Source organism: Temnothorax nylanderi, unplaced genomic scaffold, assembly GCF_030848795.1.
Source record: "Temnothorax nylanderi isolate EJ_2023f unplaced genomic scaffold, tnyl_v1.0 TNYL_tig0302_pilon, whole genome shotgun sequence".
In the NCBI taxonomy this organism is placed as follows: Eukaryota; Metazoa; Arthropoda; class Insecta; order Hymenoptera; family Formicidae; genus Temnothorax; species Temnothorax nylanderi.
In genome coordinates, this window is record NW_027249364.1 from 6,134 (window position 1) to 20,330 (window position 14,197).

The window sequence follows — 14,197 nt, forward strand, 5'->3', positions numbered from 1 at the left end:
TTTATGGTTTACATTTTTCTTATTTTCTAGTATAATATCGCTGGGTCGCCCTGTATGTGCGGTTGGGCTCTTGCTCGTTTCTTGTTTCTTTTTATTATATAGATACTTATTCCTATTACGCTTAGTATTATTATTATCGTGAGTGTCGAGCCTACGGGGTATATGATGTAGGGATTTTTTATTAGGGTGTCTTGGGGTTTTTCCAACTCTTTATTTATGTCGCTTATGTCTAGGCTTAATTCCATTAATTCGTTCGGATTTCTGATTACAGGTTCTAATCTAATTTCTTTTTTCGCTTGTCCGTTAGTATTTTTATTTTCGTTTGTTAGTGTTAGGTTAAAATCTGCTAAGTGCATTTCTATTTGTTTCATAGTTTGTCTTTTTGTTTTTATAATAATGTCGGGTGTGGTTAGTTTACAATTTTCGTTTATAATTAGTTTTCCTGTTCGTTCGATTTCTACTTTCTGTTCCGCCTGATCGTTACATTGAATCGTTAGCTTTTGCTTTTTTGGCGTTGAGAATAGCCACGTTTGTGGTTCGCTTAATGTTATCCATAGGGTTACATTGGATAGTATCTGACGTTTCTCGCAGGTATTTACATATCCTGGCGTTTTTACATAAACTTGCACCTCGCATGGTGCGTCGGCTTTTATGAAGTATACCGGGTAGTTTCGGTTACATACATATTTCATTCCGTTTCGTTTACAATCATTTAACTCGCGTTCCCCTAGCGTTATATAATTATGATTCTCTCTATCTATCGCTAATATGTTATGAGTAATTCTTAGAAATGTAAAAATATTCGCGTGGTTGTGGATAGGTAGTGGTGTCGTTTTTATTATTTCGTACACGGGGTATGCTACCACGGGAAATTTGATTATCGTATAAATGTTCGGGTTATCGTAATACGCGTTAATTTCTACGTAGTTTTGTATGTCGTTCCAATTCTCCAGTCTAACTTTAAATGGGAAATGAGATCCTCGCGTCAATTGTGACGTCGCCTCTTTTAATTCCGTTATTATTTTTTCTATCGGTAACAAGCGAGTGAGTATGATTCCTTCTCGCGAATATGTGAGGTAATCTATCGTGTCTTTCACGTCTTCTATTAGGTCTTCAGTAATTGTGGTTAGTACTAATAACTGTTCGTCTACTTTTTCTCTTTTGGCGTACAGTGCTGTGTCCACCTGTATCCGTGTCGTGACGTTCGTCAGCAGTTGCTCGTTATGATATAACGATTTTTCTAAGGCCTCCATGTGGCCTATTGTGGCATTTATCACCTTTAATTGATTTTTTGCGGTGTGCCGTAGAGTCTGTTGCTGATTTTGTATCAGTTCAAGCTGCTCCTGTATGTGCTTTGCGTCGTCGGCATCCATAGTGCCGAACAGCGTTTTGCTGATCGTGCCGATCGCATCTATTAAACCACGTTTATTATCGGTTGTTCTATATATTGACTGTAATCGCGTTAGTAATTGCGTTAATTTTTCATTATCTTTCTCTATCGTATGGAGAATATTTTTGCACCTCTGCTGCGTGTCCATTGCGAGTATCGTTTCGCACAATGCTTCGGTTTGCTGTAGGAACGCTTGTAGTTGGTGATATCTGTTTCCTAGGGCTGATATGTCTATTTTGATCGCTAATTTCCAGGTGGCTTCTACCTGTTGTAATAGTCCGGTTCTCTCGAAGTATATTCCCGGCTCGCTGCTGAATTGTCGTATCTCGTACGATGGTGCTGTCTCGGGTTTCGCTTTTTTCGCGAAGTGCTGGACGACGATCAGCGTCCTGTAAGATAAGGACTCATGTTACTTTTCTCTGAATTTTTCTCTTGGCTTTATTCTACTGTCTCCTTGCATTCTTTTTGTTGCGCGTTTAGTCGCTCTTGACGCTTAGATCTGAGCACATTATTCGTTGCGCTGATTTGTGGTACCATCTAAAATGAGGTGCATACGGTGTGACCTCTATTTTGCTCCATCAACGTGTGATGCGTGTTGGCGCACGTATTGGCTACGCGCCGCTCGTGCGGGCGCCGTGAGCGTGAGTGCCGCGCCTCGTGCGCCTAGTGCGCGGGTGGCTGCGAATTTAGGTTCGGGGCCGACGTCGCCCCCTCCCTCCTACGCGGAAGTGTTATTAACACCTCCGGGCACATGGGTGCCCATCATGCCCTTGGAAGTCTCGGTGGATGTGGCCACCGGTCGACGGGTGGTGCGGATGGTTCGCCGTGCTTGATGTTCGGTAAGTACTTATTATCTTATTTATCTTATTTTTTAATATCTTCTACTTTCTATCGCCTACTTTCTATTGCTTGCTCTTTTGCGCTTTTTACTGTTCTATAAAGGGCTTTAGTCGGTTTACGTGTACTCGCGTGGTTTTCCGTCCCTTTTTGATCGTGTAATTGACGTCTGAGTGTTTTTCAATTACTTCGTACGGTCCTATCCACGGGGATTCTAATTTTTTCGATCTCCCTCTACGCACCGTTTCGTCGTGCAAGAGAACTTTGTCTCCCACTCGGAAATTGATTTCTTTTGTCTTCTTATCATACGTCTCCTTGGCCTTAGATTTTTCGTTCCGCAAATGTTCCTTTGCAACTCTTTGTGTCGCTCTTAATTTTTCTTTCAGCTCTTGCGCGTAATCGTCATAAGTGTACGTTGGTTTTGGTGGTTGCGACAGTGCCGTCGGTAGTGTCGCTCGGTGCCCGTATATTAATTCAAAGGGTGTAAACCCGGTCGCCGTGTGTGGCGTCGTGTTGTACGCGAACATTGCGTATGGCGTCCATTCGTCCCAGTCTGTCTGGTCCGCGTTAATATAATGTCTCAAGTATTCTGCTAACGTCCTATGAGAGCGTTCTAATGCTCCATTGCTCTCAGGATGGTACGCCGTTGTTTGAATTTTTTCGATCTTCAGTAATTTACACGTGCTTTTAAATATCTCGCTAAGGAAATTCGTTCCTCGGTCTGTCAGTACTTTGTCGGGGATACCGTATTCAAAGATGATCTTTGTGACAAATTCTTTCGCGATTGTATTCGCTTCTTGATTAGGTACGGGTATCGCTTTACTGAATTTTGATAAATTATCCTGAAACGTGAGGATATATTTATTTCCGTTTTCGGTCACCGTCAGTGGTCCTACTATATCTAGAGCACATTTTTCGAATGGTCTGTCTGCGGTGTCTGTGATTACTAAGGGTGCTTTATTTTTCCGCGATAATTTGTTCTTCTGACACAATTCGCATTTATTAATGTACTCTTCGACGTCTCGAGTTAATCCTCTCCAATTATGCGTCAACCTTATTCGGTTTATGGTGCGTTCCACACCTTGATGTCCTCCTACAGGTGCATCATGGTATTCGTATAATATACGTTGCTTCTCTTCTTCTGTGTATTTTCTTTCGCTCTCCTCTTCGTTGTTCTCTTCCTTCTCTATCTTGTTGATATCTGTCGGCACATTTCGACTCAGCGCATCGGCGTTTCTATTCTCTTGACCGGCCTTGTGTACGATAGTGTAGTCGTATTCCTCTAATTTTAACCTCCATCGGATTAATCGGGATCCGGGGTCTTTTACGTTAAATAGCCAAACCAATGATTTATGGTCTGTCACTATAGTAAATTTTGTTCCATAAACGTATGGTCGGAAGTGTTTCACCGCCCATACTATCGCTAATAATTCTTTCTCAGTAGTGTTGTAATTTTGCTCGGCCTTTGACAGTACTCTGCTCGCATACGCCACGGGTTGATCTTGACCTATCTTTCCCTGTGACAGTATGGCTCCGATTGCGTAGTCTGACGCGTCGGTCGTCACTACAAATTCTTGGGAGAAGTCCGGGTATTTTAATACCGGTGCTGTAGTTAATTTTTCTTTAAGTATTTTAAATGCGTTTTGTTGTTCTGCGTTCCACTCGAATTTGATATTCTTTCTGGTCATTTTTGTGAGTGGCTTGGCGATTGCTGAGAAATCTTTAATAAATCTTCGGTAATATCCGGCTAATCCTACGAAAGCCTGGATGTCTTTTACCTTTGTTGGTGTCGGGAAGCTTTTTACTGCTTCTAGTTTTGAAGGATCTGGCGAGATTCCGTTTTCTGTTATTACATGTCCGAGATACGTCACTTCTTTCCGAAGGAATTCGCATTTATCGGGCTGTAATTTCAAATTGTACTTTCTCAGTCTTTTTAGTACTTCTACTAACCTTTTATTGTGCTCTTGTAAACTTGCTCCGTATACTATTATATCGTCTAGATATACTAAGCATTGTAATCCTACTAGTCCTGCTAGAACGGCTATTATTGCTCGTTGAAATGTCGCTGGGGCATTTTTCAGTCCAAAAGGCATTCGATTATGCTCGTAATGTCCGTATTGTGTAGAGAACGCTGTTTTTTCTTTATCTTCTTCTTCCATCGGGATTTGATGATATCCCGAGGCGAGGTCTAGCGTGGTAAAATATTTTGCTTTTCCCAGTTGGTCAAGGATATCGGTTATGTTTGGCAACGGGAAGGAATCTCCCTCCGTTAGATCGTTTACAAACCGAAAATCTATTACCACTCTCAGTTTTAATTTTCCTGATGCGTCTCTTTTCTTCGGTACTACTAGCAACGGCGCATTCCACGGGCTCGTGCTAGGTCTAATTATTCCGTTTTTTAACATCTCTTTCACTTGTCTATTTACTTCTTCCTTGTGCTTTTCTGGCAAGCGGTACGGTCGGACGTTGACCAGTACGCTGCCCGCCTTCGTGGTAATCTTATGCGCGACGATATCAGTGCATGTCAGTGGCTCTCCTTCCACATGCAATACATCGCTGTAATCTCTGCAAATTTCCATAATGGCTTTCTTTTCTTCTTCATTTAAGTGTTGCGTGCGTATCAATTTTTCGACTCTTTCGCTACGCGGCACTGTTTCTTCTGCCTTGTTTACTTGGTTTACTTCTATCTCTTCTGCTTCTTCTTGCTCTAACTCCTCTAATGTCACTTGCGGCATTAGCATTTCGACTGTCTTCTCAGTCGTATTCAATATGCTTGCTGGACATAGAAAGTTTTCTGGCATCACTAGGCAATTTCCTATGAACACTCCTGGCATTGTCTCTTCTGCCTGTATTATTCCTAGTGAATTTTTATCGGTCGCGACTTGTACTATTGTCTCGCTTCGCGGTTTTAAAACCATTTTCTTATACGGATATAATTTTAATATGCTTTTCCCTATGCGTATTGAGCTTGACTCGTAACTATATGACGCTTGATGCTTCTTTATAAAATCTACGCCTAGTATCCCGTCGTATTCAATCGGAAAATCATCCTTGACGACATATATCGTGTGCTTGATCTTTCTATCTTTCAAATCTATGGTCGCTGTAAATTTTCCAATCGTATGGGCTTTGTGACCTGTTACTCCGGTAAGGGCCATTTTATCCTCTTCTATCATTGTTTCGCCTTTCAAATGTTTTACTTTTATTATTGATACGGCCGCTCCGGTATCAAACAGTAAATTTATTTTTTCGCGCTTCGCTTCTCGCATGGGCAGAGTGATTAAGTCCAGTCCTGCATGCTTCCGCGGCTTGTTCGTCATGTGTGACACCTGATACTCTAATGCCGGTCGGCGGTGCTTTGTGTCCTCTTTGTCTTCTTCATCGCTATTCGCGGCTGAATTGCTGTCTTTTTTTCTCGGTCCGTTCGTTTTCGGATGAAAGTTTTTGTTTTGTCCTCTCGGATTATTAGGTTTGTGGTGGTTTGTTCTTTCTTTATTTGGTCGACCATTTAACAGCCAACATTCTTCGCGCATGTGTCCTGCTTTCTTACAATAATTGCAGACTTTATCTATCGCGTTTACGCGGGGTGTCCTATCGGGTTTCGGTAAGGGGAAACGGTTCGCGTATCTACTGGTACGACATTCCCTTCCGTGATGCCCGTATTTTCCGCATTTTTGGCATTGTACTATCGCTCGGTTATCGCGCGGTTGCGGCGAGTACGCATAATTATTTTTGGGACGCGGCGGAATTCCGCTTGGCCCGTTTACTTTTTCTTCGGCGCTTGCTCCGGCAATCGCTTCTTGCAAGGTTGCGAAATGTTGAGCTCGGACAAGTAACTTGATCTCGTCTCTCAATCCTAATTGGAAATTCTGTAATGCCTGTTGTTGAATCGTTTCTAATATAGTTCGCTTGCTTTCTATCGTGTGATTTCTTCCCTCTATCATGGAGTCGTATAGCTCCATTGCTAGTTTATCTGCTCTTAATCCGAATGCTCTTGCATTTTCTCCGGGTTTTTGCTTGAGTGTATTGAACTCTAGTTGTAAGTGTGTTGTGCTTTTGCGGCTCAGATAGCAAACTTCTAATTCTTTCTTTAGTTGTGCGAAATCTCTTATTTCTCGCGTTTGAAAATCTATCATCGCTCTTCCTTTTAGCTTTGTGCATAATACTGCTTCTAATAGCGTTCCTTCTTCCATAGGATTTATGTTTTTTATTGCATATGACGCGGCGCTTAAGAATTCTTGTAACTTACTCGAGGATCCGTCGAACTCGGGTATCATATCTCGTGCCTCTTTTAAGCGTAGATATCCGATAGCGCGTTCCGCTTGGTTCCGGATATCGTATGACGTTCGTCCGTACGTTACTTCGAACGGGAGGTTACTTGGCTCGCGTCTCGCGACAAATTCGCGGCGTTCAGGATTCGCCGTTTCTAGTTGATTTACGCGGTCTTGTAAGTTGCGGATTCCATTTAATATCTCGTCGAGAATGGCATCTCTATCGTCCGGTTGTAATCCGGGAATTCGGTTACGATTATTCGCCGGTGTTCTCCTCTGAGATAACACTCTATTAAGGCGGTTGATTTCTGCGTCTACGTCTTCTGGAGTTATCGGCGCGTTGTCATTTACGTTATTCGCGTCGTGGTTGCTATTAGTTGCTTCCGCCATCTCGAGTACGTTCACGTTTCTCGAGGCAGAATAATACTCGTGCGGATTAAATACGCTGCTATCATACGAGGTTAATGAAAACTCTCGTCTGTGTGTTAGCCTACTGGTCGTACTGTCCGCGTCTTCGGATTGTGTGTGCGCGTGTGAGGGGTGGAGTCTATCTTCGTCGGGGCAGTTATTTTGTCCTATTACTCTCGCGTCTAAAATTACAACGGAATCGTCGAATTGTTCGCGTTCGATCACGCTGTTCGGGTGTAATTCCGGTTCCGATTCGCTTTCGCTTGAGTAGTACGCGTCTAAATTTCTACGCACGGTTTCGCGATTATCGCTTACGACTTCTTCGGTCGTTTGCACGGGGCTTAACGGTCTATTTCTACGCGCTCGTCGTGACGTCCCGCTATGGAGCCACGATTGGTTTAGTTCCGCAGGTGGATTTTCGTTTTCCGACATCTACGGTAATTGCGTTTTACATAATTTGCTTAATCGACTTACATTACGGTCGCTAGTCGCATGTTGCTGGTCGGTGCTCGTGCCGCTTTATCAGTCGGTGAGCCCTCGTTAAGGTAGGTCGGTGCCGTCTCGGGTTACGCTGCTTGCTTGTCCCTCGTCGGCCGCTACCGTGTTGTCCGCTGCTTTTGAATCTGGCTGCCGTGTCTCCGTTGAGGATGTTGCACTGCCTCACTGATTCACTTGTTTTTCTTTTTCAGCTGTCGTTCCCGTCTTCCTGCCAATGGATCCCACCGCTGCCACCATTTGTTGTGCCCCCTTTTTGCGAGGGGTCACTTGGATTCTTTTGGTCCACGGAGGGTACGGGGTCGATGGAATTACATAGCACTTTTTGAATAAAGGATAACGTTTAATAGTCACTCTGCGTTACAATCGTTATTCGCGTTTGATGCCCGTTACTGGTCTGCTCCCTGACTCACATTGCCCTCTCGTCTCCTTTTGTCGCTTCCTTTTGTATCCTCGTCCTGTCCTTCGTTATCGCTGAGTTGCTCGATCGTATGTGGGCCGATCGCGCAACTCATCTCGTTCTGATTCGGCTTGCGTAATTCTGTCGGACTTTCGCGGTCGCGTTCCTTATTGTTATTCTCGGTCTTTCTTCTTTATTATTAAATTCTTTTCTTTAAACAGTATTTCTTAATCTATTTCGTAATACTACTTGGGGCCGCAACAATATCAATATTAAAATAATCAATTTCCCTTTTCAGGAATTAATGGATAATTAATATAAAACGCTTCGGGCGCTTGCAAAATGCATTCAAGGCACTTGTATTACCATACCACAAAAGGATATGCATCTTAAATAAAGATAATCTATCTATCTCAATTATTCATATAACTGACCTTTGTCAATGTAATCTTCATATATATATTTTTATGCATTTCTGACTAGGTGAACATTTTTCTTATTTTATTACAATATATTCTGTGCATTCAAATATATACATATATTTATCGATAATTACGAATTTCGTTAGTTTCAGTAAAATCAATACAATTGCTTTGATTTGATTAAATGAGGATTTTCCTTATTCCTCCTACGGTAAATAAACAGGTTTCGACCATAAAGTCGGTAATTTACGTGAATTACAAAAGTTCGCCATAATTTATCAACTTTTGTAATTTTAAGAAAATTAATGTTTTTTCATTATGGACATCTTTATTTGGTCCCAACAAATGATATTATAACGTTAAAACTTTAAAAAATTATTTATTTAAACAATTGACCTTGAAGTGTCAATTTCTGAAATAATGCAAAATTTGAGAAAAGCACCTCAGAATATTGTTATTTGAGATCAATCTGACTCATTTCCATGGTTAAAATTCCATCATTAGGCTTATTCTCAGTTTTCGCAAATTTTATCAACATTGTGAAATAATGATAATTATTGAAATATTATTATATGGCTCGCTTCTAGGAGTCACTACAAACATTTTAAGACTAATAAAAAGTCATTCGGACCATAAACAAAGAAGTTACCCCTAAGGGGTGAAAATCTAAACTATTGCAAAATTTGACAATTTTATTGCATGGGCAGTCTCTGTAGACGATAACAAGACGTTTGAGACTAGTCGCACTCAATTCGCATCATTAATGACGAATCTCACCTGAACAGGTGATTTTTTGTTCTAATTATAAATTTTCATTTTTAACATCATATCTGGGTTCTTTAGATCAAAACTAAACGTTTGAGACCTTAAACATCTAAATAGGATGATAATTGAAGAGTTAGGCCCGAGGGTGTCAAAAAATGAAATACGGTGTTTTTCCGCAAATAAATCATATAGGCTTGTTCAGTGGACCATTACTAAGTGTTCTAGCACGTTAATATGTAATTCGGCTGACAATTACGAAAGTTTACCCAAAATGGTGAAAATGTAAATTACGAGTATTTACTGTGAATAAAACGTATGCACGTGTTCTCTGAGACACTTTTAACTTATACAGGTCATAATTAAATGATTTTTAATCAAATTATAAAAGTTTATCGTAATCAGCTGATTACGTTTCCACTAGCAAAACTATTATATTTGTCGCGTATCTGGATTCGTTTTGACTCACTAATACTAATCTCTGCCTACTGGCTTATAACTGATACGAATCAGATATCCCTAATTTAAAATAATACATAAACGTTATAAATGCACTTGGGCATGTCAGTACTATCTAAACTTATTGATTATATAATCACGCATAACTCGTTTGGAAGAGTTGTCATAATTATCAAGAATATGTAATATCAAAATAAAACTCACATCTGCTCATTCGGTAGAGCTACATTAATATTAAGGTCTCTATAACCTCTATCTTTACTCGATAAAATAATATGCGTCAATAAAATAAAGTTCATTAACAATGTTAATGTCAGAATCATATAAATGATTAAAAACTCGTTATAGACATCGCTTTCGTTCATTTTTGCTAACAATGTCTTTTATTTTTTTTTCAGGAACTGGACCAACCTTTCACTCACGCTGGGAATCAGCTGTCGTTACGTCATCACCCTGGATCTGCTGGCTGGACTGGATCAGCTGCTGCAACGCTTCCTCATGGTCGCTGTCATCTATCGGAATAGTCGTGTCCACGTCTGAACTAGCGTTTTCTTTGTCGCTTTCAAGATTATCATCGGGAATAGGAGTGGATGTGTGGATACGAGGGTCTGTCATCTTCTTCTCGGCCTTCGTCCGCATCGTCTCCCTAGCTGGATTCTCCTCCCGTTTGGTCGACATCTGCATCGATGTGGTATCGGTTAATGCCGAATCGAGTGGTGTCAAGGAGGCCGACTGGCCTTTGGGCGTCGGTCTCAGTTGCAAGTATAGCATCTCAGCTGACAGCCAAAGGATCACATCGCTGCCGTTTTCTTTCGCGCACACACTCTCACACTTGTTACTTCACTACTCAACTCCTAACACTTTTTACGTGTATGCGTGCGTCAGTGACGCACAATGAAGCACAAGAGACATTCAGTCATAACTGTCATAAGTCATAACACTCATAACCTTTCGACGATCCACATGCTATCGCATGCTACCGATGCGTCCGGCAACACTGCGACTGCGGCACGTGGCGCGCCGAGTGAGCGAGAGAAAATATATCGTTCTCTCCTTCTCGTTCTGATTGTCAGCTGATATGATCGAGGCTGCTACAGTGTGGATGTGGAGCACACAAGGAAGGAGCCATGTACGTACATGTACGCTCGGCGTTGGAGCAGTAGAAGAGCGCAACATACAATCGGCTGCCTCTTTCTCTCCCGAGCTATAGCTATAGCTAATCCCTCGAGAATTACATATACATTAGCACCTTGGCTCCTCTATTACATGTCGCATGTCCCTTCCAGCGTGTATCCTTAGGCGCGAGTCACTATCGTGTCTCTTATTTGTTTATCAATTAAAAATTGATATTACTACAAATAAAAAAACATAAAAACAAAATTAAAATCAAAATCCGAAGAAGCGCCAAAATAAGAGCCAAAATCAACCCAAATTGAAACTTAAAATATGAGATAAAGCCAAAGGTCAATGCCAAAATAACAAGAAAATAATCAAAGAGTAAGCAATTGAAAGAAAAATACTCGTGGATGTCAGGATGTACAATAATATGCCGTCTATTACTCAAATCGTATATTATTATTCTATGGTCCGTCTGTCTCTCTACGCGACAATCACGTCCATGTACTGTCGAGCGTCCGAATGTTTACGTTACCCTCTTGCCGCGCTTATCGACCCCACCCCCGCAGGCTTACGCTTCGTTTATCTTTTCCTAAGTCTATGTGTTGAAGAAGAAAACTTTCCGCGACAGACAAGATGAACTATTGCTATGCCGTTCTTTTACAAAAGTCACTAAGTTACCAAGAATCACACGATTTTCAATAGATTTAATGCTATATTCATCTGTGGCACTTGTAATAGCGCCCACACTGCACCGTGGGTGATGCGCTCGGTCCTAAAACGGACCATATCTCGAAAACTAAAAGTCTGCCCATCTTGAGCCTGGAATCATTTTAAAGGGGAAGACCCCTACTTTTTTGAGATTTTTTAGAAGAAAATCGAAGGTGCCCAAATTTGAGAAAAAACGATTTTTTATCTTTACCTTCAAAAATCTTAAGTAAATTTTGACTTAAGAAAAAAATTGATTTTATAGCATTAAAGGGCATAAAAAGACCTTTCAAAATCACACCTTGTTTTTTAAAATCGGAGTAGTTTACTGGCATTTATCGGCGTTTGAAGTTCGACGCGACGGCCCAAATGATAAAAATCCAAGCCCCTGTAAGTAGACAACCCGTTGGACAGGGGTAAAAAAATTTGGGCAATGATTTTAGTTCATATAGGACTACAATTTGTGCAAATTTCAGCATGATCGGAAAACTTTGAAAATTTGGGGTGGATCACTTCATAAATAATGCCCCTATATATTTTTTAAATAAATGAACAACGAAAATATTATTGCTCAAAGAAAGTCGCAAGAAATTGGTGGTTTCTTCCGTTAAGAAAAAATGCAAAAAAATTGTTTTCCTTAATATTATATTACATATATGTATAATAATATAATATTATATAATAATTTTAATATTATATAAAATTTTTAATATTGTATTATATGTATATATGTATAATAATATAACATTATACTTGGTGTTTCAGAATTGCACGGCACTACTTTAGGTAAATATTTTCTAGGTCAAAATGAACAAAAAAGTTTATATAAACTTATGTCCCAAACTTGTTAGTAAGATATTAAAGAGTAAAGATTATGTTTAACAGTAAAACATACTTTAATATCTTACTAATAAATAAGTTTGGGACATGTTTTCATAAACTTTTTTGTTTATTTTGATCTAGAAAATATTTTTTTTTAATAGTGCCGTGCAATTGGGTACAAAACAAAAAATTAAAATGCTTTGAAAAAAATATATAATATTGTATATAATGTAAAAAATATAAAATTGCTATAAATATATTTTTATGTTAGTCCAAATTTTTATAAATAATGTTTTAAAAAGCGTTACATTTGAAATTTGAACATAAACGAAACGCCATCTCATTGGCTCGCGGGACTTGTGACGTCACCACGACAAAACTCGATGACATCTCCATAAGAGAAACAGTGTCAGTGTTAAATAATATTGTTTTAAGATGATATATCATATCAATATAAAGTAAAAAATGGTTAATTCGGGCTTTTAAAGGTAATTCTAATAATTTAACAAAAGTAGACATGTTTATGGTATGTGAATATGTGAAAAATAATGACAACTTTAATGCTGCTGAGGTCCGCAATGCAAAAATGAACGTGTAAGTTATAGTTTTTAACATAAGAAAATATATTAAAATTTGATTATATTTATCTTTTACAATATTGTTAATATGCCTTACACATTTATTTGTTGTTATTTTAGTTTTTCTCGACAAAACTATGGAGATTCCGCAATAGGTTATGTTTGTGTAAAAAGAGAAAATTCAATATGTACAGTTAAAGCCAAAGTTTGTCCTGAACACCGAGTTCGAAATAAAGCATATTTTGTTATTGTAACAGTTAATGAAGAAAATAAATCAATTATTAATGTGGAATGTCAAGATTGTGCTGCTTCAAGTGGTAGGTTTGATCTATAAATGTATGATTTTGTATATAAGTTTACTTAATATGTATTATAACAAATATTAATTAACTTATATAATTTATTTTACTATAGGCAGTTGCAAGCACGCAATAGCTTTTGTGATGTGGATTCACAGGCGTTCTAAAGATCCATCTCCTACAGATGTACAATGCTACTGGAAAAAACCTGTATTAGCAAATGTTGGAACAGCGAGACAATTTATCGAAGCCAAAGATTTGGGGGAGACATCTACTACTTCGTCCGAGCCCCAAGACGTACCATCTAATGAGTGTCCTCCTTTTCTGATGACTATCCTTGACATCGCTAAAAAGAAAAACTTAGATAGTCAGTTATCAAGGCACCATTATGTTATATCCGAAAGACGTGTAACCTTAATATCATTACATTCTATAATGGTTGATTTTGTAAAAGAAGGAAAATCTTTGGCTTCGATAAATTGTCTCGCTGTTCCAATATTTGCTAATACAGGTTTTTTCCAGTAGCATTGTACACCTGTAGGAGATGGATCTTCAGAACGCCTGTGAATCTACATCACAAAAGCTATTGCGTGCTTGCAACCGCCTATAGTAAAATAAATTATATAAGTTAATTAATACTTGTTATACAAATAACAATGGCCAAATTTCAAGCAAAAATAGGTGTTAACATTTATATATTCAAAATACAATAGTACAATCGAATTAGTTTACGTTTCGACCATACTTGGTCTTCTTCAGAACCGCATATACATAATTAAAGTCGAATTTACAAATAAAGGAATCGGGTACGATCCGGCGCTACGAATTTACAATCAAATCTACCCATGTCAGCAGAGAAATAGATCATATTGAATATATATTATCGGATGTTAGTCAAATTTAAAGCTGAGTCGATCGTTTGTTTGTTACGTTGCAATACTTATGTGTGTCCAAGTTGATGGTACAAGCGAGGCCATTGTCTCCAAACCCTCTTAGTGGCAACTGAATCAAATTTTGAAATTCAGTAGGAGCACGTGAATTTAATAATTAAGTTTGACTCGTAAAAATGGACTCACATAAGGGGTCAGTGCAACCAAACGCGAGAGTAATCTTTCCATCGTCAGATAGGAGCGTGTGTTCGTAACTAAAGATTGCGAACGACTGAGAAAATATCCGCGTCGCAAGGGCAGAGCAACCAAATCATTGTTATTAAAACACTTATGACAACAT

General features: G+C 39.2%; 1 long non-coding RNA gene across 1 annotated transcript; it reads right to left on the bottom strand.

Annotated features, from left to right (window-relative positions):
- Positions 1-13,645: 13,645 nt before the first annotated feature.
- LOC139780875 (uncharacterized) lies at positions 13,646-14,190 on the bottom strand. The gene is made up of 2 exons (XR_011720364.1): positions 14,044-14,190; positions 13,646-13,969 (listed from the first exon to the last, which is right to left on the bottom strand). It is a non-coding gene; the product is annotated as an uncharacterized lncRNA (long non-coding RNA).
- Positions 14,191-14,197: the final 7 nt, after the last annotated feature.